Here is a 9,632-nt window from a genome sequence, read left to right as displayed (position 1 = left end):
GGACAGGGGAGGGCAGCCTTCTTGGAGACAGTGATATTTAAGTTGGGAGCTAGAAAGGGGGTTGGGAGAAGAGAGGCTCTGAGAGGAGCAGAGCAGGTGGAAGAGCAGAGAGGGAAGGAAAGACTTGAGTGAGGAGAAGCTGGAGCATTTTCTGGGGACCAGATTGAGTCAGGGCTTGTGAACAATTGTGGATTTGGGCCTTTATCTTAATAAAAATGAAAAGCCAGTGAGGGATTTTAAAATGGATCATCATGCTCAGACTTGCATTAAAAATATTACTGTGTTTTCAACAAGGGAAATATATCTGAGTGTGGGAGATGAGTTAATAGGCTATTTTGAGGAATATTGCTTTATCAGCAACTGTTTTTGGAAGCTGATTCTGGGACTGTAATTCACAGTAAAGCAGCACAATTGGTGCTCTTTAACATGGGCATTAAAATCGGAAATGGATGGATTTTCTCTTTGGCAAAAGATATCATCAACATAGGCACATGTTAGAGATGGAGATGGAAATAGTCATAAGGCAAAAGACAAAGGACTGATTGACTGTAATATACGAGGAAACTTACATGTTGATACAAAAAAGACAAGCCATTAAATAAATGGGCAATGTATATTATACATATATTTTTCGCCAGAAAATATATATTAAATGGTGCTCAAATTCAATAGCAGCCAAGACAATGCAAATTCTTGAAACTCAATTAAGCGCTAGAGTGTTATGTTATATAGTATTGTAGTAAGATAGCAATGGTCACCTCTTACTTTCCAGTAGAAATTAACTTAGAACATATATATAATTACGATTGCTTGTATCTTAGATTTGTGTAACACAAATATTACAGACTGAAGTTTAAGAGAAAAGGTCAGAATTCATTGACCTTATTCTCTGGGACAAGTCTGAGAGAGACAAATAGTAATGGTGAATTTGAAAAAAAAGAAAAATACTTTCTAAAAGAAACATTCCAAAAAAGTTTTAAATATTTAATATTAGTGGTTCATCAGGAAGTATATACTGTTTCTAGAAACTAGGATGTTAAACTATTAGTGTGTAATTTTGATTATCAAATCAATCATTCAGGGACTTGCTAATCGCACTTGACAAAGTAACGTTAAAACCTATGTCAGTGGGGAACTCTGTGGGCCCCCATTTTAGTGAAATCACAATGCAAAGAGGCAGGACCACAGAAATAAACCCAATATAACAGAATTTAAGTGGTCTGAGATCTCATGAAAAAATTCAGTATTAATATTTTTGATTAAATACTTAAAAAGTAAAGGTAAGAGTTTTTGTGTGCTTTTTGTTTGTTTTTTATTGTATTTTAAGAGCAGCAAAGTTTGTTTTTATTCCTTTGTTCAGGAACATCAATATAAACAGCACATTAATCAGAACCTTCAGAAGCCGGATCAGGAAATATATATGGAACCTGATGAATTTTGTTTACCTGCCACATAGGCACATCTATACAAGCTCCTTGATAGTATTTTATGTCAAGGGCTTTATAGTGTGTGCAGCCTTGGCCTGATAAATGACTCAAAAAGTGTACTTACACTACACTTGCCGCTATTTCAACCTAAAAAATTGTAGGATTGAATGCTCCGTAAATACCCACTGCCCTTAGGAAATAGTAGTATTATTTGTACCTTTGTGTAAACCCTTTAAAGTCATGAAATATTGTATAACTAATTGTGTCCCAGTAAAGCCTGAAACCAAGGGCGTTGTTAATTGATTCCATCTTTGTTTCATGTAAAAATCCTCTTCCTTATTCACAGCTACCAAATAAACTAAACGATAGTTTTCATGACCAATGCAGTTGATTTCTATTATTACTTCATCACGATATTAGAATGGTAACTGGGACATATTTTCTGAAATAAAATTAAACTTAAATCAACTATGATCAAAGTTATGTTGTGTACAGATGGTCCCCGACTTACAACGGTTTGACTTATGATTTTTCGACTTTAGGATGGTGCGAAAGAGATATGCATTCAGAAGAAACCATACTACCAATTTTGAATTTTGATCTTTTCCTGGGCTAGAGACATGCGTACCATACTCTCTTGTGACACTGGGCAGCGGCCCTGAGCCGCAGCTCCCAGCCAGTCACGCCATCACAAAGGTAAACAACCTATACACTTACAACCGTTCTGTTCCCAATCATTCTGTTTTTCACTTTCGGTACAGTATTCCATAAAGTGCATAAGATATTCAACACTTTATTATAAAATAGGCTTTGTGTTAGATGATTTTGCCCAACTGTAGGTAGGCTAATGTAAGTGTTCTCAGCACGTTTAAGGTAGGCTAGGCTAAGCTAGCATGTCTAGCAGGTTAGGTGTATTAAATGTGTTTTCGACATGATATTTTCCATTTGCGATGGGTTTATTGAGCCACAATCTCATTGTAAGTCGAGGAAGATCTGTATATAATCCATCCTTTAAATCTGTATTCACAAACTAATAATTTCATCCATAATACATAAAAACAAAGGTTTTTTAATTTTGCTTCATTTTATTTTATTTTTTAATGATCACTTGGGGAGACAAAAAATTACTAACAATAATAAATAATAGTAGAAAATTATGGATCAATAATCAAAATTATGTATCGGCAGAAAAGTATCAAGAGTAAATGGACTGAAAAAAAACCAACGGTCAATGAGATTTACTTAATTCTGACTCTGATTTGCAGTCTGAAGAAGGACACATCGTTTGGAGTCTACTTAACAGATTTTTTCACCTTAAAAGAAATGTCATTATAATCCCCATCATCTTCCACATGAGAATCACATAATGTGTAATGAGAGTGTTTGTAAAGTGTTTTGAGTGCTTAGAGGGAAGGTATTTTATTAACCTGAGAACTTTTCCTTAAGGCTTGAACATGCAAGTCATAATGTGAAAAATATTCAGTTTTTTTTCAGATTATTACATCTATTTTAAAGTGCTATATTCTTAAAATACAGGAACAAAAAAGTTGTTTTTTATAAGAAGTATAACTGTCAACCCTTCTTACAATATAATAATAAGATAGAAATTATTTTAGTATAATATTTACGACTACTAACAATACATAGCATTTCCAAAGTAAGCAAAGAAAACAAGATTGTAATAAATGTGGGTATTAAATTAAGTAGAGTATTTGTTAGAATAATTAATGCTATAAATCAGTGGCTTTGTTTAATTTCAAGAAGTTCGTTGCATATAAAATTTCTTTTAGATTTGAGATCCACAGCAAGTACTGATTAGTGAGTGATTAGATATAAGAGCTCTGTCTCAGAATCGAGATAGAGATAATCGAATAGCAATCTGTGCATAATTATGTGTCTCTTTCTTTTTTATCTTTCAGTTTTTCAACTCATTCACATAACATTTCAAGCAAATTTAGACCTCTGAAATTAACCCTCTGTGGGTGATATTGCTGCTGATGACAACCTATATCTTTCCATTTATTCACTAAAGGAGAATTCGTACTGCACCTATATTTAAAGGTGGGTGGACCCTTCTAAAGATCAGCAAGCAAGTGGGCTAAAAAGAGTAATTTCAGCTGTTTGACGTGATACTCAAAGCTTTAGATTACTTTAATTTTAATAATCAAAGACCTTGAGAGATAACCTGCTTCAATGACACGCCTGTCCAGTCAGTAAGCATTGCATTATTATTTTTTACAGTTCCTCAAAGATGGCAATACCATCGACAATGACGGAAAATCTGTAATTTCGATATAACTTTCACCTTCACTCACGTAAGACCTTTATTTCTTCTTTTGATCTTTTACAGAAACACTCTCTGTAAATACTTGAAAATAGCATTTTAATACTCTCTTCTGAAATATACATGCTCAATTACTTTAAATCACTAATTTCTTACATAAACATCTAAAGTTTTAATGCTTTTTTCAGTTTAATTTTATTTTAGTCATGCTAAAAGTCATGTGGTAAGAGATGTCTCTACGACAAAGCAATGTGAATGGCTAAAGCAGCAAAAACAAAACAAAAAATCTACCACACAGTTTCTCATTTTGTATGACTCAGAGTTATTTTTAAAGAAAAATATAATTTTGTATATATTTTAAAAGAGATTTAAAACTATGTGCTTAGCAAGTTACCATCCAAACTTCATTTTTTGACATTGTGGATAACTTGAAAACATTTCAACTTAATTGCCATTCCACTAAAAAAAGCCTTTGGCAATTAAATAAAGATATTGAAATACATGCATCCATTTCAAAATAATTCTGAGTTTTCATAGTTTTTAAACAAAATTTTCCATTTATACATCTTTTTAAGGAATCATATTTATTTGAATTTTAATGTATGGCAAATTTTGTCATGGATATATTATTAATCTATCATTAATCCAATTGATGCTTTCAGATATAATTGGAATAAAATATGTATCTGATTTGTACATATTCAATATTATTTTGCATTCTTATATGTTCAGGAATTAAAATATGTACATATGTGTATGAGAGAGGTAGGTGATGGAAATATGGTTTAAGGCATTGTCATAGTATCATAGGATATATTTGGTAAACTACAATATAGAATCAATTGAGGTAATTAACAAATATTTTACACCATTTTTTCCAACATTAAAAATGTTTAACTACTGGAACTAGAATGAAAATTCACCAGATCACAATGAACATAGGATTAAGAATCAGGGTAACAGCCAAATCCAGGGAACGAATTACTGATGTAAGGGAGATAATACCTTTGAGGCAGAGTTGATGTAAAGATCAAGTGAGATACTATATATGTAATTTTCTAGAACAATAGTGGACACGTGTATGTATTCTATTTATGCTAGATATGTCTTAAAAATGTTAATTTTCTTTTTTCTACACTTTCTGATGATTCATAATCATTAATTCTCTGATGAGATAGAGACTAAGAGTTACCTTCTAATAGCCCTTTTCCTTTCTTCTTCAGCAATGGCGTCCCTGAAATTTAGCTGACCAATACATTGTCCAGAATAAAGACTAAATTGCCAGTCCTCTTTTAGCACATTATGGTCATGGGACTACATGTGGTCAATTAGCTATAAGCAAAAGTGCTATGTACAGTTTCTGGGACGTGTGTTAGAGGGGGAGGATTTGTCTTTCTCCCCTCTTCATTTTTCTGCCTGGTTGGAATGCAGATGTAATGGCTGGAACTGCCGCAGTCAAGTTGGAACATAGTGTTGCAACTATATTTTAATGAAGACAAAGCAATAAAGCAAGATTTTCCTACAAAGAAGTATTAAAAAAATATCTAGTGGCCAGCCTGGTGGTGTAGTGGTTAAGTTCACATGCTCCGCTTTGGCAGCCTGGGGTTTGCAGGTTCGGATCCCAGCAAAGACCTATGCACCACTTACTTCTTTCTTGTAAGAAAGATCAGCCCTGAGCTAACATCTGCTGCCAATCTTCCTCTTTTTGCTGAGGAAGATTAATCCTGAGCTAACATCTGTGCCCTTCTTCCTTTATTTTGTATACGGGATGCCACCACAACATGGCTTGATGAGCGGTGGTGCATAGGTCCATGCCCAGGATCTGACCTGTGAACCCCTGGCCACCAAAGCAGAGCGCATGATCCTAACCACTATGCCACTGGGCTGGCCCCCTCTCCTCTCTCTTTTAAGAAGGATACTAATCTCACTCCTGAGGGCTCCACTCTCATGATTTAATTTCCTTCCAAAGGCCCTACCTCCTAATACCATCACTTGTGGGGTTAGGATCTCAACATATAAATTTGTGGGGGACACAAACATTCAGTCCACAGCAAGTGGAAACCAAAGACCAAGCTCTGAGGGAAACCCAATGCACATGATTAGAAAGAAACAAAACAAAAAGAGAAAATCTGATTCTGAGGAAAACAACACTCTCTTATGCAGAAAAATATAACTTTAAGAAACTGATTAATATCCTCAGAGGTTAGAAAAGATCCTGCTTACCTATAAAGAGACTGTTATAAAAAAAAGGAGCAGGCAGGGGCCAGCTCGATGGCATAGTGGTTAAGTTCGCACGCTCCATTTCAACAGCCCAAGGTTCGCGGGTTCGGATCCCGGGCACAGACCTAGACACCACTCATCAAGCCATGCTGTGGCAGCGTCCCACATACAAAAGATGGAGGGAGGTTGGCATGGATGTTAGCTCAGGGACAATCTTCCTCACCAAAAAAAAAAAAAAAATAGAAAAAGTAGCAAGCAGAAAATTTTAAAAAGCTCTTCAAAAGTTAGAAAGAATTAAAAGAATTGTTGAGGAAATCTTCCAGAATAAGAGCCAATAGTTATGGAAAATATGAAAGGAAAGAAAAAACACATAAAACTTCAATTCAAGGCATCAAACATCCAAATAGGAAAAATTCCAAAAAGATGAAATAGAATAAAAAAGGGAAAAGAATGGTTAAATTAATCAAAGTAGAAATATCCTGCAGGCAATCGCTTCTACTTGAAGGAGCCCATGAAATGGGAAGGAAGAGGAGTGAATACAGACTCACATCTGACAAATCATAGTAAGAATTTAGGATGCCAAGGGTAAATGATTCTAAGTGACTTCAGGGCAATTTATAGAGAAACTGCAATGACAAAAAGATTCACATTATTATTTTCACCAATAACAATGATTATTAGAAGATAACTGAACAAGCTATTCAATATTCTGAGGGTAAAATGATTTTAAACAAGGAATTCTATCCCCACCCAAATTATTACAATCATGAAGTCAAAGATATTTTAAAGCAGCCAAAATATTAGAAACTTTATTTCCCTAGAATTCTTCTGAAAATGTTACTTAAGGATGTACCTAAGCAAAATTAGCTTAACAATCAAGAATGACATAGACATCAAGCAATTTCTCAATTAAAACTTTCATGTTATCCGAAATTCTGTTCACTATTCTAACTTGGATGTTAATTATTAGGTTTTTTTCTCACTTCTAAATATTTATCCAAAGAACACGAAAATGCTAATTCAAAGTATGCACCTCTATGTTCACTGCAGCATTATTCACAATATCCAATACTTGGAAACAACCTAAGTGCCCATCAATGGATGAATGGATAAAGAAGACATATATATACAGCAGACTATTACTTAGCTGTAAAAAAGATGAAATCTTACCATTTGTGACAACATGAATGGACCTTTAGGCTATTATGGTAAGTGAAATAAGTTGGATGGAAAAAGACAAATACCATATGATTTCATTCATATGTGGAAGATAAAACAACAACAACAACAAGCAAACACATAGATACAGAGAATAGATCTGTGGCTACCAGAAGGGAAGAGGGGAGGGAGGAGGGTGAAAGGAGTAAAGGGGCTTATTTATACGGTGACAGATGGCAACTAGACTTTTGGTGGAGAACACGATGTAGTCTATACAGAAGTTGAAATATAATGATGTACACGTGTAATTTATATAATGTTAGAAACCAATGTGACTTCAATAAAAAAGAAGAAAAAAGAAAAGAAGTATTTTTCATAGATTTACTCTAAGCAAAGTAGCAGGCATTTTTCAAATTAAGTAGTTTTCAGCACAAAACTAGCATATATTTTAAACATAAAACATATTTGGGTATCAGAATTTGTTCTTGCATCAGTTTGGGTTTGGTCAAGGAAGTAGAATCACTATGAATGATGTAGAATATGGTATTTATTAGAGGATGTGGAATTTTGAAGTCAATTAAAAAATGAATGGAACATACCTCCTATGTTTTCTTCTAGGAGTTTTATGATTTCAGGTCTTACATTCAAGTCTTGAATACATTTCGAGTTAATTTTTGTGTATAGCATAACATAGTTGTCTAGTTTCATTATTTTGCACATGACTGTCCAGTTTTCCCAGCACCATTTATTGAAGAGACTTTCCTCATTGTATGTTCTTGGCTCCTTCATGGTAAATTAATTCACCATATATGTGGGGGTTTATTTCTGGGCTGTCTATTCTGTTCCATTGATCTATATGTCTGTTTTTATGCCAATACCATACTGTTTTGATTAGTATAGTTTTGTAATATAGTTTGCTATCAGGGAGTGTGATGCCTCCAGCTTTGTTCTTCTTTCTCAAGATTGCTTTGGTTTTGGGGATCTTTTGTGGTTCCATACAAATTTTAGGATTGTTTGTTCTATTTCTGTGAAAAATGCCAATGAAATTTTGATAGAGATTGCATTAAATCTATAGATTTCTTTGGATAATATGGACATTTTAAAAATATCGATTCTTCCAATCCATGAGCATAGGAATATCTTTCCATTTATTTACATGTTCTTTAATTTCTTTGATCAATGTCTTATAGTTTTTAGTGCACAGATCTTTCATCTCCTTGGTTAAATTTACTCCTGGGTATTTTATTCTTTTTGATGCAATTGTAAATGGGGTTATTTTCTTAATTTCCATGTTCAAGATGCACATTAAAAGATGCTCAACATCACTAATCATCAGAGACATGTAAATCAAAACCACAATAAGATATCACTTCACAGATATGGTAGAATGGCTATTATCAGAAAGATAGGAAATAACAATTGTTGGCGAGGATGTGGCAAAGAGGTAACCCTCATGAACTTTTGGTGGGAATGTAAATTAGTGCAAACATTATGGAAAACAGTATGGAGGTTCCTCAATAAATTAAAAATAGAACTATCATATGATCCAGCAATCCCATTTCTGGGTATTTGTCTGAAGAAAATGAAAGCACTAATTTGAAAAGATATATGCACCCCTATGTTCACTGCAGCACTATTTACAATAGCCAAGATATGGAAACAACCTAAATGTCTGTCAACAGATGAGTGGATAGAGAAATTATGGTATATATACACAATGGAATACTATTCAGCCATAAAAAAGAATGAAATCTTGCCATTTGTGACAACATGGATGGACCTTGAGGGTATTATGCTAAGTGAAACAAGCTAGACAGAGAAAGACAAATAGTGTATGATTTCACTTATATGTGGAATCTAAAAAACAAGACAAATGAACAAACATAGCAAAACAAAAGCAGACTCATAGATACAGAGAGCAGATTGGGGGCTGGTGGGTGGGGGAAATAGGTGAAAGGGATTAAGAAGTACAAACCTCCAGTTTTAAAATAAGTAAGTCAAGAGAAGGTATTGTATAGCGTGAGGACTATAGTCAATAATATTGTATTAACTTTGTATGGTGACAGAGGGTACTGGAATAATTGTGGTGATCATTGTGGAATGTATACAAATGTCAAATCATGAGGTCGTACACTTGGAACCAATATAACATTGTATGTCAATTATGCTTCAATAAAATAAAATGTTTCCAATGGGAGAATGTCATCTAAGTGTCAAAAGGCCTGAACTGTATTCCTAGGTCTTCCCTGGACAAGTGACTCTGAAAACTTGCTTATTTTCTCTGATTTTCTGCTGCCTCATCTGAAAAATGAAAAATTTGGACTATAAAGTATCTTGTATTAAAAAAAATGCTATGGAAGGCTTTTACTTCTTTATCCGGTGGAGGGTTTGAAGTCGCTGTAGAAAAATAGGCTGGTGATCAAGAAGAAAAGCCCTAAGAGAAGCAGACGAGAGGGAGGACAAAGTGGGATCCATGAAGAGAAAACGCAGCTGAATCTTTCACTCACCACCTCCAACCTCAGCGCCAGGGTGGCCTGCAGAAG

The 9,632-nt window shown here is 34.3% G+C and overlaps 1 long non-coding RNA gene across 1 annotated transcript; it reads left to right on the top strand.

Moving 5' to 3' along the window:
• The first annotated feature begins 1,969 nt into the window (after positions 1 to 1,969).
• LOC147913007 (uncharacterized) lies at positions 1,970 to 3,743 on the top strand. The gene is made up of 3 exons (XR_015549271.1): positions 1,970 to 2,123; positions 3,347 to 3,488; positions 3,669 to 3,743. It is a non-coding gene; the product is annotated as an uncharacterized LOC147913007 (long non-coding RNA).
• The last annotated feature ends 5,889 nt before the right edge of the window (positions 3,744 to 9,632 follow it).

The sequence above is a fragment of the Ceratotherium simum genome, chromosome 31 (genome assembly GCF_057802395.1).
Source record: "Ceratotherium simum simum isolate JZ-2026a chromosome 31, ASM5780239v1, whole genome shotgun sequence".
NCBI classification, from domain to species: domain Eukaryota; kingdom Metazoa; phylum Chordata; class Mammalia; order Perissodactyla; family Rhinocerotidae; genus Ceratotherium; species Ceratotherium simum.
The sequence above is the reverse complement of the archived record's forward strand: the minus strand, read 5'-3'. Positions and strand labels throughout refer to the sequence as shown.